A 20055-nucleotide genomic window follows, 5' to 3' on the forward strand; every position below is an offset into this window, starting at 1 on the left:
ATGTAACAGGCTGAAGTTGACACGGCGTCCCAGAACGTCAACAACCAACACACCCAGGGTACCTTGGACGCCATATGTGGATGTGGAAAGTCCATGACCAAACGTGGACATCCTCTCAGCTCTATTTAATCGAAGACATGTCATTTGGTGCTGGACAGGAAGTGTTACTGAAAGCTTTTTTTGTTCAGCAGTCTGCTGGTAGAAACAGGGCTGAGCGGTGAGAATGAACCAAAACAAACCAAAACAGAAAGTGTGTCATTAAACCAAAACAATGAGCTAAAAGAGGCAAAAACATCACGTAGAGCTGCAGAGGTGGGAGATCACGGTCCGTGTACATTACATGTTGTCATTTGATTTAATGTTCCTGTGATTATATTGCTAATGCAGCTTTATTTAAAGTGTCAGTTTGAATGCAGGATCATTTCTTGAGTTGCGTTTATGTTTTAACAGATTTTTGGAATTCCTGTGCCCACACAGCTCCCCTGCAGACTCCTGTCAGCACAGTTTCACAACACACAGGCCACAGGTGGGCTGTTATTATTGAATAAAAGGAGCAGAACACGATACCATGTGTGGGGGTTTCCAGATGCTAAGTGTCTAATGTGGTAGGCCACCAGCTGAAATATGGACTGTGGTTTGCTAGAGGTTTGGAAATAGAACGTTTCTTAGCAGCAACTTCAGGGCCAACTTCAGGGCCAACTTCAGGGCCAACTTCAGGGCCAACCACACGCGCCTGACTGAAGCCCAAGGTTCAATCTGCGGACTTAAGTTTCAGTTTAAAGTAAATGTGGTCACAAATTTCTGAATGTTTTTATTTTCATATAAAGATCAAAAAATCAATATTACTGAGATACTTAACGCTGCTCTGATCAATATCTTTATATCAACAACAGATTAAACATGTAATACAGTATGAAATGAGACGAGCTTGTAGTGACGAACCCAGAGAATCACCAGTTCTGCAGTTCGCCTCGGCCCTGCAGAGCATTTTAGCGTCCTTTAACTCTTTTTGGTTTCATAGCTTGGAACTCTGATGCTTTGGTTTAGTCTCATCATTATTGTTTTCATTTCCAAAACCTCTTAAACTCAGCATACCTTCAGCAGAGAGACACAGTCAGAGAGGAGCCGGTGAACATGGTGGAGCCCTCAGAGGCTGAAGAGTCAGATATTTCCTTCAGGAGTTGGTGGAGACCAAAACAGAGCTGAAAGAGAGAGATGATTAGACTTACATCAGCCAGGTGACCAGAAACATGACTGCAAACGAACGGTGATGTTGCTTCACGTCTGGTGTAAAAATAGGGAACTGTTAACTACAACATTCACAATATCAACTGTATGAGGTCATTTTACCAAGTCACCAGAAAAAAAATGGAGGCGCCACGGATACTTCACATTTGTACATTATTATGTAGCAGATACTGAGGCTGTGGTTAATTTGTGGTTCAGTTTGGGCACAAAAAACACTTGGTTATGGTGAGGAAAAGATTATTATGAAATAAGCGCTTCTGGCAGAACAATCCCTGCAAGAAATACAGCAATGTCTTCGTAAAATAAAACTAGAATCACCACCTTATAATAAGATAAGATAAGATAAGATAAGATAAGATAAGATAAGATAAGATAAGATATACTTTATTCATCGCCCAGGGGGGAAATTCAAGTATCACAGCAGCACAAGACAAAAGCAAAGGACATTAAATAGAATAATAGTACGCCTCCATGAACCAGTCCACCCTGTGGTTGTATGACTCCGCCCACCAGTCCACCCTGTGGTTGTATGACTCCGCCCACCAGTCCACCCTGTGGTTGTATGACTCCGCCCACCAGTCCAGTGTCTCTGACAGTCTCCATCCATGTCAGTGAAAACATGGATGCTTCACACACAGAAGATCTATACAATCAGCACAGTTTCAAGATTAGAGTCACCAATTCAGTATCTGACCAAATGTCTCCCCTTCTGTTCCTGAGATATGACGTTAAAACATGATGATGTCACAGTCAAGCTCACCTTTGACCACCAAATTTTAGTCAGTTTATTCTTCAGTCCAAGTGGACGTTTGTGCCAAATTTAAAGAAATTTCCTCAAGGCATTCTTGAGATATTGCGTTCACAAAGAGGTACAGACGTATACAATAATAACGAACTTGATTTATGAAGCACTTTTCAAAACAAAGTTACAAGGTGCTTTAAATTGTTGATCCTGGATTTAAAACAGATAAAAACAACAAATAACAAACAAATAAAATGAGGCAATCTGAAGAAATACAAAGAACAATAAATAATAAAAATAAAATAGACAAATCACCGTCACTGAAGCAGATGAGCAAAGCTGGCCATTAACTGCCCCGTAGATAACGCTGAGGAATATCAAATCAAATAATTAAATAAAACAATTACTGATGACAATACAAGAAAATAACAATAACAAAAATAATCAAATAAGACATAATGAAATAAACTGTGTGCTAAAATTAATTAAAAAAAGCTTTACTGAACAGATGAGTTTTAAGAAGAGATTTAAAAGACGTCACTGATTCAGCACGAACGTACGTATGCACAGAGGGACGGACGAATGGACAAACTGAAAACAAATTTCATGGCACTATCTCGAAATGCAGCGATATCTCTGTAAAAAATCATTAAACCACTGAGTACTTACTTCACTGCTACAAATAAATCACTTCTACATCACTTTAGAAACACTGATATGTCTGAAATGTGTAAATGTATTTGTGGTTTGCAGAAACACACTCTAATATGTCAGTGTTGGTTCATAGCTTGTTGAAATGTCCAGGGAACAATCAGCTAATGTAGATTTAAAATGTGTCAAAGAAAAACCAGAGAAGATGAGTGAAATGAGGAACTGGCAACTCAGGAATCCAAATGTGATGATGTTGTACTCAGTGCTGTATGAGTGTGTAGTTTTACTTCCTCACACTCAAATATCAAAGTTCAGTCAAACACCGACTGTCTGCTCAGCATGAGTCCTTTGGGTGGAGTCTTATAAAATGGGGGTCCAACAGGGCAGTGAGCGTGTGCGGTATATTTTGTCAAACAATGAGGTAATGCATAACATACACATTCACCTCTTCCTTAGAAAACCACATGTAAATATTCAGATGGTAAATTTAGTGTTGTTACGATGCAGGAGCACAAAAACATCTCTGCAACATGACACCCTGTTTCCTCAGAATCGCAGGTCAATGTGAGAGGGCACACACACACACACACACACACACACACACACAACCAATGGCTGCTGGGTAAAATTGTCCTGAATTGGTTCCAGATCTGGGAGGAAATGATGTGTACCTCCTTAATTCTCAGCGCGCCTCTCCCATTCAAACCCACACACGGAAAGTCCGTCTCAGACGCAGTAATTGTGACATACTGTACGCTACAGCTGCGTTTAACAGCAGATTCATCATCGTTTCCATGTGTCCTACAAGGTTACGCAGCTCAGAGTGAGTCGTCTATATCATGATTAAACTACAATAAAAGTGCTCTAAATTTTTACACTGCTGACATCACGTCTGTAATTACAAAGAAAAACACGTTAATGTGTCCAGAAATAGCAGCATGTCTCTGCCCACCCAATGAATTTATGTCTAATATTTTTATTACCATTTTAGCTCCTCAGGGAGTTAGCTGGTTATTCAGCAGCTAAATGCTCCGCTGTGTTCATCAGCTGATCAGTAACTTTACCTGCACACAGGTTATTATCAGAAAGATGATAATTCATCACTGTTTGCCTCGTATTGTGCGCCTCTGCAAACTACAGATACGTTAGTTAGGGCCATTTCATAGTCGACTCAAAGGCACGCAGACACGAACGCATTGGGACGCATCGAGATGCATTGGCCGCCATGATGCGTGCTTGTGTCTCAAAATGTGTTGTCCATTCTTTTGATACGCGATGCAGCGACACGTGTAATACCATGCGTTGCCAGCGGGGTGATAAAGCAAGCGACGTACTTGAAATTAACCACTTTTTGTTATTCACAGAAGAAGCAGGTATGAAATATGGCGGGTGAGGAGGAAAAAACTTTGCGAACTCGTACGGACACACCCCCATTTATATGACAGTTCTAGCGCCCTGCACTCTAATAAAATAGCAGTACTAGCTAGCTACAGCAGTACTAGCTAGCTACAGCAGTACTAGCTAGCTACAGCAGTACTTGTTAGCCAGAATGTACCGGTGACTCTGCTACCCCCTACTGTGCGAGTGATGTATTGCATTTCAAGTGTCACCCGCGTTGCTTGCGTTCAATGGGTTGACTTTGAAAGGAAGTGCGTAGCTTCGGTCGCTTGTGTCACTTGCTCGTGTTGCGTGCGTCGACTATGAAACGGCCCTTACATTTGTATGTTTCAAACGTATCCTATCAACGTTTCCAAGAGCTGACTTTGTCGTGCAGAGGTGGAGGGGATGATGGATGGTGTGTCACCTGGGCAGGACGCCAGTCAAGCTGCAGACCACCATTTGAGATCAAGAACAAAACAAATCAGTTGTTTTTTGGTGAGTCATTGCAGTGTTTGCAGCGGCTTCTTGGGCACCTTTTTTTTTTTTCACTGACCCTTCACTGTTTTTCCATCTGCGATAGTGACACAAAAAGCAACTGTTTGTTTTCAAACTGTTGCTGTTTCTTTCCGCCAGGATAGTGGCATGACAAGCCTTTGTTTTTTACTGAGACACCCCTGTTTTTCCTGCCTGGGAAGTACCACAGGAAGCAGCTGTCTTTTACCGAGACTATTTTCCTGCTGGGATCGTGACACAAAAAACATACTGTTAAAATGACGGACCTAACATTTGTGACATCACTCACTGGCAGAGGTGGATGGAGTACACAACTGAACTACTTTAGTAAAAGTACAGATACTCCTTGTCAAATATTACTCCAATACAAGTAAAAGTAGCTTAGTCAAAATATTACTTAAGTAAAAGTACTAAAGTATTTGCTTAAAAAAATACTTAAGTAAAAGTACTTAATTGTTTTTTTTTAGGAAATACAGGAAAGTAGTTTTATTGTCATTCTGACACGATTCTGCTACAGAAATGTTTATAGCTCAAAAATAAATAAATAAAGGCAAGAAGCCTCAGAACACAAACTCAGCTGCATTCATCAACAAATGAAACTGCTTCATATTGCCAAGAAAACAAATTTCACCCCCCATTTGAAACAAGTAGAAAAACCTTGCTCCACTGGCAGGTTTTTCTTCTTGGGCTCAAGATACGGCCACGGATGCTCGGGACCGGGAGTTTCTCCATCGGTTTCATCCTCTATCGCTGCTGAAGCCATCGACACCACTATCGCATGATGTGGATGTGAACCACCAAAGTTAAGTTTCGTTTTAAGCATGATGTAGTACAGGTACAGCAATAACCTACGGCTAAAACAAACCATACAGGAATCAGCAGAAACAGATGATTTTCTTTGGTATCAGAATTTCATCAGTAGAAATGTAGTGGAGTAAAAGTAAAAGTATCCCCCCAAAATAATACTCAAGTAAAGTACAGATACTCAAAAAATGTACTTAAAGGGATAGTGCACCCAAAAATGTCCGCTGCTCGTCTGTAGTGATCCAAGTGTCGTGGTGCCCAGAGAGGCAGTCAGAGCTACAGGCTACAATGAGGCTAAACACAGAGTTCAAATGAGGTTTTTCCAAACAACTTTTTATGTCGGGGCTTCAGGACACTTGGATCACTACGGACGAGCAGTATGGAGATATTTTGTGGTTTCAATTATGTGTTTTTGGACGTTTGAATCTGGGGCGCCGTCAGCCTCCATTAGGTGGAGTTGTGTTGCTACCTCCTCTCCCCTTGGATCTCTGCAAGTGATGTGAGGACTCTAAAACTTCACCTGAGCCTCCCTCGGCATATGGGTGAGTAGATAATGGCTGAAGTTTCATTTTTGGGTGCACTATCCCTTTAAGTACAGTACTCAAGTAAATTTACTTCGTTACTGTCCACCACTGCCCACTGGTTTCTGGACTTCCATTTTGAAGCCTTGAGTTTGGCGATAAGTCCGTTGCTATCTTGTTTTTCTGGAGTCAGACGTGACCATATTTGGGAGAGAGGTTGGAGCAGTGGCGGGTGGATTTGAGCGAGAAGCCGAGGACACTATCAGCAGACAGCCTGTCACTCAAGTGGCCACGCCCTTAAATAATGCAAAACTTTTCACTTTAACAAAATGTAAATGGGTAAAATATAAGAAAAGTTCAGTAACTATAGAGACTAAAACTGTTTTTTGTTCCCGGCTGTAAACGTGTTTATGTCTGCTGTAAAATTACACGTCAACATGGAGGTCTGTGGGCACTGACTCTGTTTTGAAACCAGCCTCAAGTGGACATTGGATAAAATGCAGTTTTTTACACTTCTGCATTGGCTGCCGCTTGTATCAAAAGTGTTTCACCGACACATCATTGTTTTTCCTGTCGGGATAGTGCCATAAAAAGTGTCTGCTTTTTACCAACCTGTTGCTGTTCTCTCTGCAGAGATAGTGACACAATAACTGATTGTTTTTTGCTGAGACTCTGCTGTGCTATCAGCTGGATTGTGCCCCTAAAAGCAGATATTTCAAGTCATGATCTTTTCCTAAGAACAGCCAAGTGTGTTTTTTTTTGTCTAATCCCAACCACATGTTCACCACAGCATTATCAAAACTAAGTTTCAACATATCTGCTCCATAATATTGTACAAATGTGAGCGTGGTTTGCAGAAACAGTGCCTGCGTTTTTCTTATCTGGTGTTTGGGCTGGTTGGCTCCAAGTGGCCAAAAAAACCTACATGTTCAGTTTAATTTCATTAAGGCAACGTTGGAACACTTTGGATATCGTCAGCAGTTCCCAGGAATCTCTGCAGAGTTTCCTGAGCACTGGGGGTAACATGTGGTCGGTAATTACTACCTTGACATGCCGTGACATTCTCTGCACACATGTCAAACACGTTTGTAGAGCAGTGCTTGTTTTATTGTTCAGACTCTCCCTCTCTCCTGCTGACCGTTGCTGTGAACGACCTCCACATGCACGTCAAATACAAGGAGCCCAGATGGGGAGAGGACGGCTGGATGGAGAGGGAGATGCAGAGGATAATAGTGTCTTTGTTTCTGGCCTGTTTTCTGTTTTCTTTCATTCTCACGGGCTGTACTGCCTGACTCAAATGACTTAACATCCTGGCACTGCCGTGTGTCAAACTGGAGCTGCTGCTGGTGGAGTTCCTCTCTCTGGTGGTCTATGACACACATACATGCATGCACACTCATTCAAACAAACCCTCTTTGGTTTATTGCTGAAGATCCCTCCCGCAAATAAAACGACCACACCAGAACACACTCATCATGTCATGAAGAAAACTCCTTATTCATCCATTCATCCATTCACAGGCATCAAAGGTTCAAAACTGTCTCTTTGGTTTCACAGTCATTGAGAGTCTAATCATCATGTTGAACAACCTCTCTCTATTTAATATCTAGCCTTACTTTGTTTCCAAGAAATCAACTGAAAAATAAAGAAACACAACTGCTCGAAAGTAACTAAGTACTCAAGTCCTGTACTCATGGATGGATTATTGAATGGGCCCAGAGTGTAACAGAAAACAAGACGTCCCTCTCCTCATCAACACTCTCCAGCTCCTCCTGGAGGACCCCGAGGTGTTCCCAGACCAGATGAGATCTATAATCCCTCCAGTGTGTTCTGGGTCTGCCCCGGGGCCTCCTACCAGCTGGACCAGGAGGATCCGGATCAGATGTTGAACCACCTCAACATGAAGGAGCAGCGGCTCTACTCCAAGCTCCCTCCCGATGTCTGACTCCTCCCCCTATCTCTAAGGCTGAGCCCAGACACCCTACAGAGGAAACTCATTTCAGACGCTTGTATCTGTGACCTCATTCTTTCAGTCACTACCCAGAGCTCATGACCATAGGTGAGGGTTGGGACGGAGATGGATCAGGAAATCAAAAGCTCGGCCTTCTGGCTCAGCTCCCTCTTCACCACGACGGTCCTGCGCAGCGCCTGCATCGCTGCAGATGCTGCACCAAACCGCCGATCCATCTCACGCTCCATTCTACCCTCACTGTGAACAAGACTCTGAGATACTTGAATACCTTTGCTTGAGGCAGAAACTCTCTCCCAACCCAGAGAGGGCATCTCCTCCGAGAATCTCCACCTTAACGTGGTGAAGGGGTCTGTGTGTCACCGTGATCCTGAGAGCTGTGTCGTCCGGGGCAAACAGCCCCTGGTAAGGTCTCCAGAGGCAAAGTGGTCCCAGAGGAGGGGCCAGATGAAGAGCGATTCAAGAAGACCTTAATGTCTTGGCAAAGTCGGACATTGAGTACATCACCCAGTATGGGGACACTGGGGCCGCCCCTGGAGCCAGACCTGGGGGTGGGAGCTCGCCAGAGAGTGTCTGGTGGCCAGGCCTTGACTGGAGCGGCCGCCCTGTGGGCCCACCACCCACAGGGACAGGAATCAGGGTCGGGTGCACTGTGCGCTAGGCGGCAGGCAGGGGCGGGGCCCAGACGGGCTGATCCCTGGCATTGCAGACTGGCTCTGAGGACATGGACCCTCCATAAACCCAATTTCCAAAGCAAATCTGCTGCTGCTCTCTCGCCGCTAACGTGTGTTTGTCATTCATGTTGCATAAATACATTCATACAGACATGTGCAGCTGCTGACTGATGGCGTCTGCTGCCTTTCTGTGCCACATAACGACTGTCTGCACCAACACGTCACGGCCATCCATCCCATAGTTGTTGAGACCCTTTAACTCTGACTAAAAGCCTCAGGCTGTGTTTTATGGTTTAGGCGAGGTCTCTTTGGGTCCAATAAATCCAATGCAAAGGGTAACGTTAAAAATTCATGCTTAAAAAACAACAATCAAACGTTAAGTTTAGAAGTTAACATTTCTTTTTTATGAAGAGCTGAATGTTTTCATCTCAGGACGAACTGTGTTGATGTGATCTGATTAGATCTGACCTGGTTTTCAAAATATCAGCCCTCTCATCTCATCAACAAAAACTGTTCCACCTTTCCTTGGAAATGTGAGTGCACAAGATCATGTTCCAGACAACACTGTGCGCTTCCAGCTTTGTGATGACAAACATGTCAGAGTGCATCTCGGTGCACGCGGCCAGCTGCAGAGCTTGGTATGGAAGAACTTGAGAAACACCTTCGTGATGAACTCACATGTCGCCTGTGAGCCAGATCTCTCTGACCAGCATCAACGTCAATAACTCTCCTGAGGCTGAGTGGGAAAAACTCTCTGCAGCTCGGTCCAACATCTGGTGGAAATCCTGACACCAGAGGAGCAGAGGCCGTTACAGCAGCAGATTCATGCCTCAGGATTTACAATGACAAGTTCAGCTTTACATTAGGGTGGTGTTTTAGAACATCCGTTCACTTTTGACAACATTATATCAACCCAGCACAAATGTCTCAGGGTCAATTCTGTTGCGTGTTTTAAAATGTTTGGCTCGTATGGAAGCAAACAAGAGAGTTAAGTATTTGAATTTAACACCACTGAACACGATTTTAATGTTAAATATTCAGTGGCTCTTACAGGCAAATATTTATGTCTCTTATTTGCTTCCACAGACTCGTACCCACTGTAGTTGACCTATAGAGTTCAACACTGACTCTCACTGATGGCATTGTGTTATTTACCAGACATCTCTCATTAAATTAAATTAAACTGACTTGTGAATATTTTTCTTTGGAGGAGGCATCATACTGTCTGGAATCTACCTTAAAAAATAACACGTCCTGCTTTACTTGCTCTCTTCACAGGAGTCAGCAGAAAGAGTTAATGATAAAGTTTTCGGACTGATTTCAAACACACAGAGTTAAAATTAAAACATAAAGGCTTCGGTCTGAGGACTCACTGAAGTGCTGTACTGTAGGGACCCAAGTGGCCTCTATCAGCAGCATGAAGGAAACCTCACCTACTGCAATGACTTCCTCTGCTGTGACCTCTCACACTCAGTGATGACCTGCTGGCGCCTCCTGGTGGTCACAGATGGGCAGGAACACCTTCTGTCAGTGGTGGAACAGGGACATGGATCATTTACTGAAATAAAAATATCAGTGCAACAACGTAAAAAGGTCCTTCATACAAAATTAAGTTAAAGTATAGAAATATAATGAAATAATTGTAATCTAAAGTGCTGTAACGAAGCCCAGAGGTGCCAAATCTAAGGATCAGGCCCCTCCAAAGGCTTACAAGATAAATCTGAGGTGAGGTCATCAGTCAGAGAGGAAAGAGGAAAAACTAAGTTCAGACTTTTTCTTTAAGACTTTTCTACAAAATGTGTGAAATACAGGATAATTTCACCTCTTCAGGACTCCAATTTCAATGAAACCATGTGAGAAGAAGGGCCGCAGCTAACGATTGTTCATTTACTTTGCCAATTACTTTCCTGATGCATTGCTCAGTCTAAAAAATGTAGAAAAAAAAAAGTGATAAAGCTCATCATGGTTTTCCAAGGTGACGTAATCAAACTGCATCTTCTGTCCAAACACCAGTCTGAATCAGTCATTCTCACCTTTTTTATATCAAGAACAAGAAGATTAAAACCAACATTTTATCAGCAACAGTTGAAGCGGTGACTGCAGAGGAAGTGAAACCTGTAATCAGAATATTCACCTTCGTTCTCACATCTATAGTGCAATAAACAGTAAAAATAAACCCCCTAGAACTCCCTCAAGGACTCCTGATTGAGAACTGTTGATCTAAAACCTGAAGACTCTGTATTTACTTTCATCGTGACAAAAGAAAGCAGCAAATGCTCAAATTTAAGAAGCTGGAACCGACAAATGTTTCGACATTTTTGCTTGAAAAATGACTAAAACGATTCATCGATTGTCAAAACAGTTGGCGATTAAATTTCTTTCCATCGACTAATCAATGACTGGACTAATAGTTGCCCTTCTGGGACCGTCATCATGGTCAAACTGACTGTCGCATAGGAAGCTGGAATGGAGCCTTGAGAAGTGCACAGAACTGGTCGCTGAGTCTTCACACACAGGGTGGAGGGTGATCACCTAACCAGTGGAGGTTGGCTGCAGAGGCTGCACTTGAACATCCACCCAGTGGTTCCTGAAGTCTCTCTGGGGTTAGAGCTTCTGGCTCTGGCTCCAGGGAAAGGACAAGGTGTGAGGAAGGCAAGGATCCTAAGGCTGGCTGGAGGGTGCTGCTCCACCACCTGTAGATGTTCTGGGATTAAAGGAGTGAAACCTCTGACGCTGACAACCCTGCAGCCAGCACAGTGGCACTATTGGAGGTGCATCAGGGAGAAATGCCCAGCAGGTGGAGCCACCTGTGCTGGCACCCAGCCTTATTAAAAGTTAAGAGGGTAAATGTCTGTTTGAGAGAACTGCTAAATGTCTGGAAAACATACAAGAAGCCCTGATTAGATGAAGCTTCTTCTGTAAGCAGTCAGGAGCCATAAAGGTTGGATGTCAGTGATTTAGTCTTTAGTGATGCATTGTGTTTAACAAGCTCATTGCAAGAAAATTCTGAATCTGTGAAGTTTATCTGTCAGATAAATGTAGCAGAGTAAAAAGTATAATATTCCCATGTGAAACAGACAGTTGCAGCTCAGCTCCTGTGTCTGTTGAAGCTTCGTGTTCCTGATGATCTTATTCACACTGATATGAAAGATAAGATCAACAGAGATTTCACTCTCTCATTGTATTTGGTCTCCTGGTGAGCCCTCATACAAACATAAAGGTAGTCGATGTAATAATTAACAAGCCGAACGTGTCCTCGTCCACATATTTCTGCTCTCTTGTTTCAAACGAGTCTCCACAGATGAAAGTATGTGAAGCTAAATTCAGATTTACTGACATGTCTGTGCACTAGATGGCAGCAGAGGGCCGATGATGGGGAGCAACCAGGTTTCTCCTGAACAATAAATCAGCTGTTTGTGTTGCCAAGATCACACTTTGTACTGACATGCTACATTGACAAAAGTATGTAGACACTCTTTTTTTCCATTCTTTATTAATCCCTGAGGGTAAATTAAATTGTTTCACTCTGTCACACACACAGGCCTGAAATACACACACACAAACAGGACTTATTCATACGTTAAACAGAGACAAGAAGGGGTGCTCATGGACCGGTGCCCGAGCAGTTTGGGGTTTGGTGCCATGAGAGCAGGCACCTCTCCAGCCACCAGTCCACACTATATTTGGTCTAGACGGGGACTTGAACCGCAACCCTTCGGTTCCCAACCCAAGTTGCAACCTCCTGATGACTTTGTCAGTGACTTTGTCATCAAGGGGATGGTGGATGGTGTGACACCTTGGAGGAACACCTGCCAAGCTGCAGACCACTAACAACTACCACTGGAGACCAACAAGCAACAAAACCAGTTTCCATTTCCAGCGCCTTCATAGCCTCCAAACTAGGTCGATTTATAGCAACCTGTCGTTTTTCTAACGGAGGTAGTGCCACACAAAACAGCTGTTTTTTACTCAGACATAACTGCATTTCCTTCTGGAGCAGTGCCTAAAAAAGTGGTTGTTTGTAACCAAGACATTGCTGCGTCTCTTTGAGGACAGCGCCAGAAAAAGTGGTTGTTTTTTCCTCAGACACTGCTGCGTTTCCAGCAGGGATTTTACCATGAAACGTGGGTATTTAAAACCAAAACATGATCTTTTCCAAACAAACCAAGTATTTTTTGTGCCCGATACAGTTACCATACATCAACCAGAGACCGATGTAGAATCATAGAGAAATGAAAAGTTTCAACGTATCCTTAACCCATCTGTGGTTTGCAGAAATGTACAATGCTCACATTTTTTCTGGTGATTTGGTATGAGGGGTATGTCCTTTATTTTGTCCTCTTCATTTTATTTTCTTTCACTGTTACTTATTCAGAGAGGTCCCATTATGATAAGCTATCTCCTCTGCAGAGAGTCCTGGTGCCTGAGCTCAGATTTTAGATAGTAAAATAAAACTATCAAACTAAACAGGTAAATAAAAGGAAAATCCTGCAGCTCTGTCTGTCCAACATCACGTGTGTTTCACGCCCAACTCTCGGATCAGACCGACAATAACAGCATTCAGCAGCAGGAGGTCAAAGGTCAAAACATTGTGACTTTGTGACAATGTTATTTTAAATGGTTCAAAGAGCTTTTGTGATGCATATGGCCGAGCGGCATGTGAGGTCAGAGCACATCAGCGCTGTGTTCATGGAGGCGTGAGGACGAGTGAGTCACTGTCTCACTCACTGGGGTTCATGTGAAACTCTCTCCTTCCCCAAATCGTCATCTTCGTTCAGACCTGGGAACTAAACCGCTGTGTACACAAAGCATTTACATCACAAAGCTCCTTTTCCTCCTCGATCTGTGGAGAGAAACAGACGCTTGTGTTTCTGCAGGAGACTCGCTTCATTAGTGCAGACTGTGTCATAAATTAGCCTGATTAAGAAAGTGACCACGTACGTAACCCCCGCACCTTTTTCATCTCCTCTGTTTCCTCTTGTTTCCTGTCATCTCTCATTTCTGCTCGCATTGGAAATGTTCAAGACTCTGAAAATGAGGAAGGAGATGCATTCATCACATCTGTTAGACCTTGAGGATACACACAGTGAGTTTGGGTGAGTAAGAGAACTTGGATAAACATGACCTCTGACATGGAAAAGTGCAGTGGTACTTTGATACAAGTCAGAATTCCAATTGGAAGATCCATCCAGCCCGAGGTCGCCGACATAAACACACCTGACGTTACAGTAATGGACATCAGTACTTTTCAGTATCTTGTGCGATATTACTTTTTAATTGTCAGTTTACTGCAATGTCTTTTTCTCAAAATCAATATCATGTGCAACACTACTTCTCAATGTTATAGCATATACAATATAACGTTAATTATCAGGTGCAATCTGCTTTGTTTCACCATTTTAGTTCATTTTTAGTGACTCTTGTTCTCATCTTACATCTGCTGTTAGACTAACAGGCACTGGTTTTACTCCTTGAACCCCTTATATCTATATTTGGAATGTTTTAATTGATATTTAATACTCTATTGTTTTTAAAAACTAGGCCCAGTGTGTGACCCTGACCCGGGGAACTCACTGTATTGCCACTTCTGAATAAGTCCAAAAATGGCTGCCGACAGACAACGTAAAGGACGACATGATCAACTCACTGTCTTTGGTTTAATTCTCCTCACTGTTTGATGATCCAGGTGCTTCGGTTGGTTTAAGAGTTGATTGATTTGCAGGATGTGTGGAGAGACGCAGGATGACTCTATAAACTGATGGTCTTGACTGTTGCGTTAAAACAAAAACAAACATCCCCAAATAAACAGGCCTTTACAAAAACAAAGTTCAAATCATTGGGGCATTAAACAACGTCCACAAACAATAAACTAAGAGTAACCAAACACACGGCGAGTTATCATTATCTCCTGTGGTGTCTGTGGGAAGCTATTCTGGGTTGGGAGAGAGTTACTGCCCCAAGCGTCTCACTGGTCTCACCAGACAATTGCAGGCAAGCTCCCACCCCCAGGTCTGGCTCCAGGGGCGGCCTCAGTGTCCCCATACTGGGTGATGTACTCAAAGTCCAAATTTGCCAAGACATCAAGGTCTTCTTGAATCACTCTTCATCTGGCCCCTCCTCTGGGACCACTTTGCCTCTGGAGACCTTACCAGGGGCTGTTTGCCCCGGACGACACAGCTCTCAGGATCACGGTGACACACAGACCCCTTCACCACATTAAGGTGGAGATTCTCGGAGGAGATGCCCCTCTGGGTTGTGAGAGAGTTTCTGCCTCAAGCAAAGCCTCTGGGTTGTGAGAGAGTTTCTGCCTCAAGCAAAGGTATTCAAGTATCTCAGGGTCTTGTTCACAGTGAGGGTAGAATGGAGCGTGAGATGGATCGGCGGTTTGGTGCGGCATCTGCAGCGATGCAGGCGCTGCGCAGGACCGTCGTGGTGAAGAGGGAGCTGAGCCAGAAGGCCGAGCTTTCGTTTTCCTGGTCCATCTGCGTCCCAACCCTCACCTATGGTCATGAGCTCTGGGTAGTGACTGAAAGAATGAGGTCACAGATACAAGCAACTGAAATGAGTTTCCTTCGTGGGGTGTCTGGGCTCAGCCTTAGAGATAGGGGGAGGAGTCAGACATCTGGAGGGAGCTCGGAGTAGAGCCGCTGCTCCTTCATGTTGAGGTGGTTCTGATCAGGATCCTCCTGGGCACGTCCCACAGTTAGGAGGCCCCGGGGCAGACCCAGAACACACTGGAGGGATTATAGATCTCATCTGGTCTGGGAACACCTCGGGGTCCTCCAGGAGGAGCTGGAGAGCGTTGCTGAGGAGAGGGACGTCTGGGGTGCTTGGATGAAACGTGGATGAAAACAGATGGATGTTTTACAATAACACTGTAACATTTGCTATTTAAAGCAGGACTGTGTACATTTTGAGAGAAGAAACAGCACAGTCTTCCTCTTACAGATGAAAAGTTCTTAAGCAATAAAACTGTTTTCACTTAAATCCACTCAGAGGTTTTGCTGCTACAGCCTCGTTTGGTTCGGTCTGACCAGCAGCTCATATCAGCAAACTACAGATGGATATTCCTGTGGATCTGACGTTACTGTATCAGTTCACTGACTTCATGACTTGTGTGTAGTGTCTAGTTTCAGCATTTAGCCTGATACCATAATGGTGGGTTGATGTCACAGTGGCTGCTGGTGAGCAAAAGTTATACAGGCTTATTTTAAGTAAAGGATTTCAGTGCCTCCTCCACCACTGAGCAGCACCATTACCATTATCTTGATCCCAAAGCTGTCTGCGACGCCTGCCAAGTCTCGCTGAGGTGGAGCCTCATTTTCAGTTCCTTTAAGCAGCAGAGCTGTCGGGCTGAGAAGAACTGAAAAAGAGAAACAATGCCGAAAAAGCAGCGTGAATGGAAAGATGCTGCGCTGAGGGAATAAAGCGGAAGGATGGTAGAAGGGAAGGGAACAGGGAAGGAGCCAAATAAAGGAAATGAACTGAAAGTGTTCAAAAGTCAGAAATAGCTTCAGCAGCGGAAAAACTTTTCTCAGACGGGTGTGAAGTGTGAAGACGAGAAGGAGGAGACAGTATGAGCTCAGCTGCCTGTCTGTTATAATACAGCAGGCACAGGGAGATATAAGCAAACACACACACACACACACACACACACACACACACACACACACACACACACACACACTGGGTGAAGTTATTGTAACCAGACTCCAGTCATGCCTGCAGCTCTGTGAGACTGTATACAGGCTCAGAGGAGGTTGATATGTGGATGATAGCGGCCGCATGCTAACATGCTCACAGTGCTGATGCTAACATGCTGTGTTCACCATCTCAGTTTAGCCCAGGGGTCGGTGACCTGCACTATCAAAGAGCCACTTTCGGCAAAAAAGCTCTCAAATAATCTGCCTGGAGCTGCAAAACATATCTGAGGTAACAGTAAGTCTAAATTCACCCAGCAACATTACTAATAGCTCTAAGGGTGCTTTCACACCTGCCCTGTTTGGTTCGGATCAATCAAACTCAAGTTAGTTTGCCTCCTCAGTGCAGTTCGTTTGGGCAGGTGTGAACAAGAGCAGCTTTCTCACACAAGGCATTTGATCTGGTCCTCTTGTAAATGCTGCCGTGAGAACACGAACCAACTCTAGGCAATTATACAACTTCGGAACAACATGAGTCCCTGATTCAGACCAAAGGAGACCACTCTAGGGCTGACAGCAGCCTTACTGAGCATTTATTAATATGTTTTACCACAAGGCCGCTCCGCTGCAGTGGGCTATGTATTACTGTTTGCTAATTTAGAAATTTGCAAGGTTGGCAGTAAACGCAAACAAGTAAGTCCATGCACAGTTAAAATTTCTGTTGTCCTCCAAGACATTTTTTTTCTATCTTGAATCCATAGCTAGCTTAGCTCGAGAGATCTGAGACAAGACGTGATAGACTGTATGACACACATTTAGTTAATGAAATGTAACGTTTACATATTCTGTGTGTAGGCTACACATTTTTACAATTGAGAATGGTAGAATCACTCAGGGCCTGCGACAATGCAAAATGAAAATGAACAAAACACAGGTAGCCTACCCCTAGTTTAGCATGTTAACGTTTGCTAAATAGCACCAAACATAATGTACAGCTGGGCCTGATGGGAGTGTCAGTTTCACAAGTGTTTGGTAATAAAACTAAGTATGTGACAAATCAAAAATGAGATCAGACGATGGCGCTGAAAGAAAAGTTGAAGATCACTGTTGATTCTGTAAAGGACATCAAGGTGTGTAACGAATGTCACGGCCCTTCTGTCACCAATAAATCGTTGTTTACGCCAAACAAAGTTTAACAATACCGTCTTAAAGCTTAAGAAAAACTCTCCAAAATTCTCTGTAATAAATAAATCTGCATCGCTCTGGCTTTCAAGTTACCTTTGGGACAGGAAACAGTACGTCTCTTACAATGACATCAATACATTCTTATATCACTTGTGGAGTACCTCAAGGCTCTATCCTTGGACCATTATTAATTTTAATTTATATGAATGATCTAAGTCAGCAGTTCCGAACTGGTGGGTCGAGGTCCAAAAGTGGGTTGCGGGTTCATTCTGAGTGGACCGCAAGTGACTTGAAAACGTGTCAAGTTTGTTAAAAAAATACACTTTATTTTGAAGTACAGTGAATTTCTGGCACAAAGCTTTTACTTTGAAGTGCTGTTTCCTGCTGTAGAGTGAGTGACTAATGGACAGCTAATTAACAGAGACAGCAAACTAGCTTGATGACATGGCCAAACACAAGGTTCCAAGGAGCAAAGACAAATCTGGACCCTGTGGCTGCACCAGTTGGGAACCACTGATCTAAGTCATGTTTCAAACAAACTGTCTGGTTTTATCATCTGATGACAGAAATGTTTTTTCTCGCATTAAGACCCTGAAGAAACCGTTTAAGTAATAAATCAAGAACTCATAAAGATAAGCCACTGGTTTAACTGTAATTAATTATCTCTTATATGTTGTGTTCAAACATGTTGTGTTTCTTGGTGCTCGGCCAAACGATCTTTAAATATAATAATTAATAATAGACCTATTATTTCTGAAGTGCAGCCAACAGTGTGTGTTTGTTGTTTGTACTCATATTTGAGAGTCAAGTTTCCTAAAACTAAAAAGTGTGTACATGGCAGGAAAAAGCATATCCCCTCTCCAACAATCGACCGTCGCCCTGAGCTGTGTGTCGGCTCAGCAGCAGCTCATCAGGACATTGATCGTGTTAACGAGGGCCCGACCTCTCTGCTCTGTACAGCTGCAGATTTATTTTCCTCCCTCTGACAGCCAGATTTAACCCGACTGCTCCGTGACTTCACCAGCGTGTCGCTGTGCTGGCAGATGACTCTCACACAGTCAGGAGGGAGGAAACCAACCCAAAACCACCGAGAGGGAGCACACTGAGATTTATGCGCTCACCTCCAGTCAGGCAGGAAAAACAGAACAAACATCGACTTGTTCCACATCACAGCTGAAGTTTCCTCCTGCTGAACATAAGAAACATAATGCAGTTATGAAAGAAAAAAAATCTGCTCGTTTTTCTAAATAAACAAGATCAATACCTTTCAAAGGAAAACACATCTGTTGTTGTTTCTCTGAATTAAAAAGATCACATTCTTGTCAATTCAGAAAAACTGGATTTACAAGATTATTTCAGAATTAAGAAAATTAATTCTGGGGAAAAATCTGCTCTTTTTTAAATTAAGAAGATAATAGAAGAAGAAAGAAGAAGAAAAAATAGAATTTATGAGATTATTGTTTCAGAATTGAGAATTTTTTTTCTAGAGAAAAAAATGTCCTCTTTTTTATGAATTAACAAGATAATAATCTAAATTCAGAAAAATATACATTGCTCATTATTCTGAATTTAAAAGATCATATTCTTGTTAATTCAGAAAAATGGGTGTTACAAGATCATTATTTCAGAATTAGGAAAAAGAATTCTGGGAGAAAATTCTGGTCTTTTTTTTTTATTAAGTAACAAGATAATAATCTCTTAATTCAGATTTTTATCAAAATAATGATCACATTCATTTTTTTGTTTTGAATGAGATGATAATCTTGTTATTCAGATTTTGAACAAGATAATATTTTAACATGATTTTAATATTATTTAAAAAAAACAAAAAACAACTGAGATTATTTTGTTAAAGGAGCTATATGTAAGAAATCTAAAGCAAATAGTCGTAAAATCCTCCTAATATGTCACAGAGACTAAGGAATAATGTTCATAATAATGTTCTCAACAACCAACATTAAAACATTTCACAGACGGGTGATGTGTGCTCACCTTTTGTCTCTGATAACTTAAGATCCAGACGTTCAGGAGATTTTTACTCAGAGTCGAATTATCTGCAAGAGGTCTCTTCCTCTCCAAAACAAATGGACTTCTTAATTTCAACCAGTAAAAACCCTGAATAAAACAGTTTGTGTTAAAAATCGATGTTTTCCCAATGCAGTTTGGCTCGTAGCCGAGGGGCTGCTGATGCCAAAATGCAAATGACCCTATCTGGAGCCAGTGTTTGTTGCAGAAACATGGCGACCTCTGTAGACGAGGACCTGCTCTCTGTGTAGATATAAACGTCTCATTTTAAGGTAACAAAAACACAGTGATTCTTAGTTTCAGGTGATTAAACACTAAAGAACACTTCGCTGTGTTCCCTTTCTGCCCCCTAAATCCTTCACACTGAATCTTTACAGTCAGTGACTGAATGTATAATTACAGAGTCATTTTATGAAAGCTAGAGTGTCATAATGATCATCGCAGTGGGAGGGGCCTAACCAGCGAGGTGTAAATTACAGCATCAGATCAGCCTGTGTCTGTGCCATCACACATCAAACATGTAAGAGCACGGTTTAGTGGTCCAAACAGATGTTTTACTGAACTTTGAAGTGTGCAGACACACACACACACACACACACACACACACACACACACACACACACACACACACACGCACACACACACGCACACACACACACACACACACACACACACACACACAGGCAGAGTTATGTGTGATGTT

The sequence above is a fragment of the Epinephelus moara genome, chromosome 7, assembly GCF_006386435.1.
Source record: "Epinephelus moara isolate mb chromosome 7, YSFRI_EMoa_1.0, whole genome shotgun sequence".
NCBI lineage: Eukaryota > Metazoa > Chordata > Actinopteri > Perciformes > Serranidae > Epinephelus > Epinephelus moara.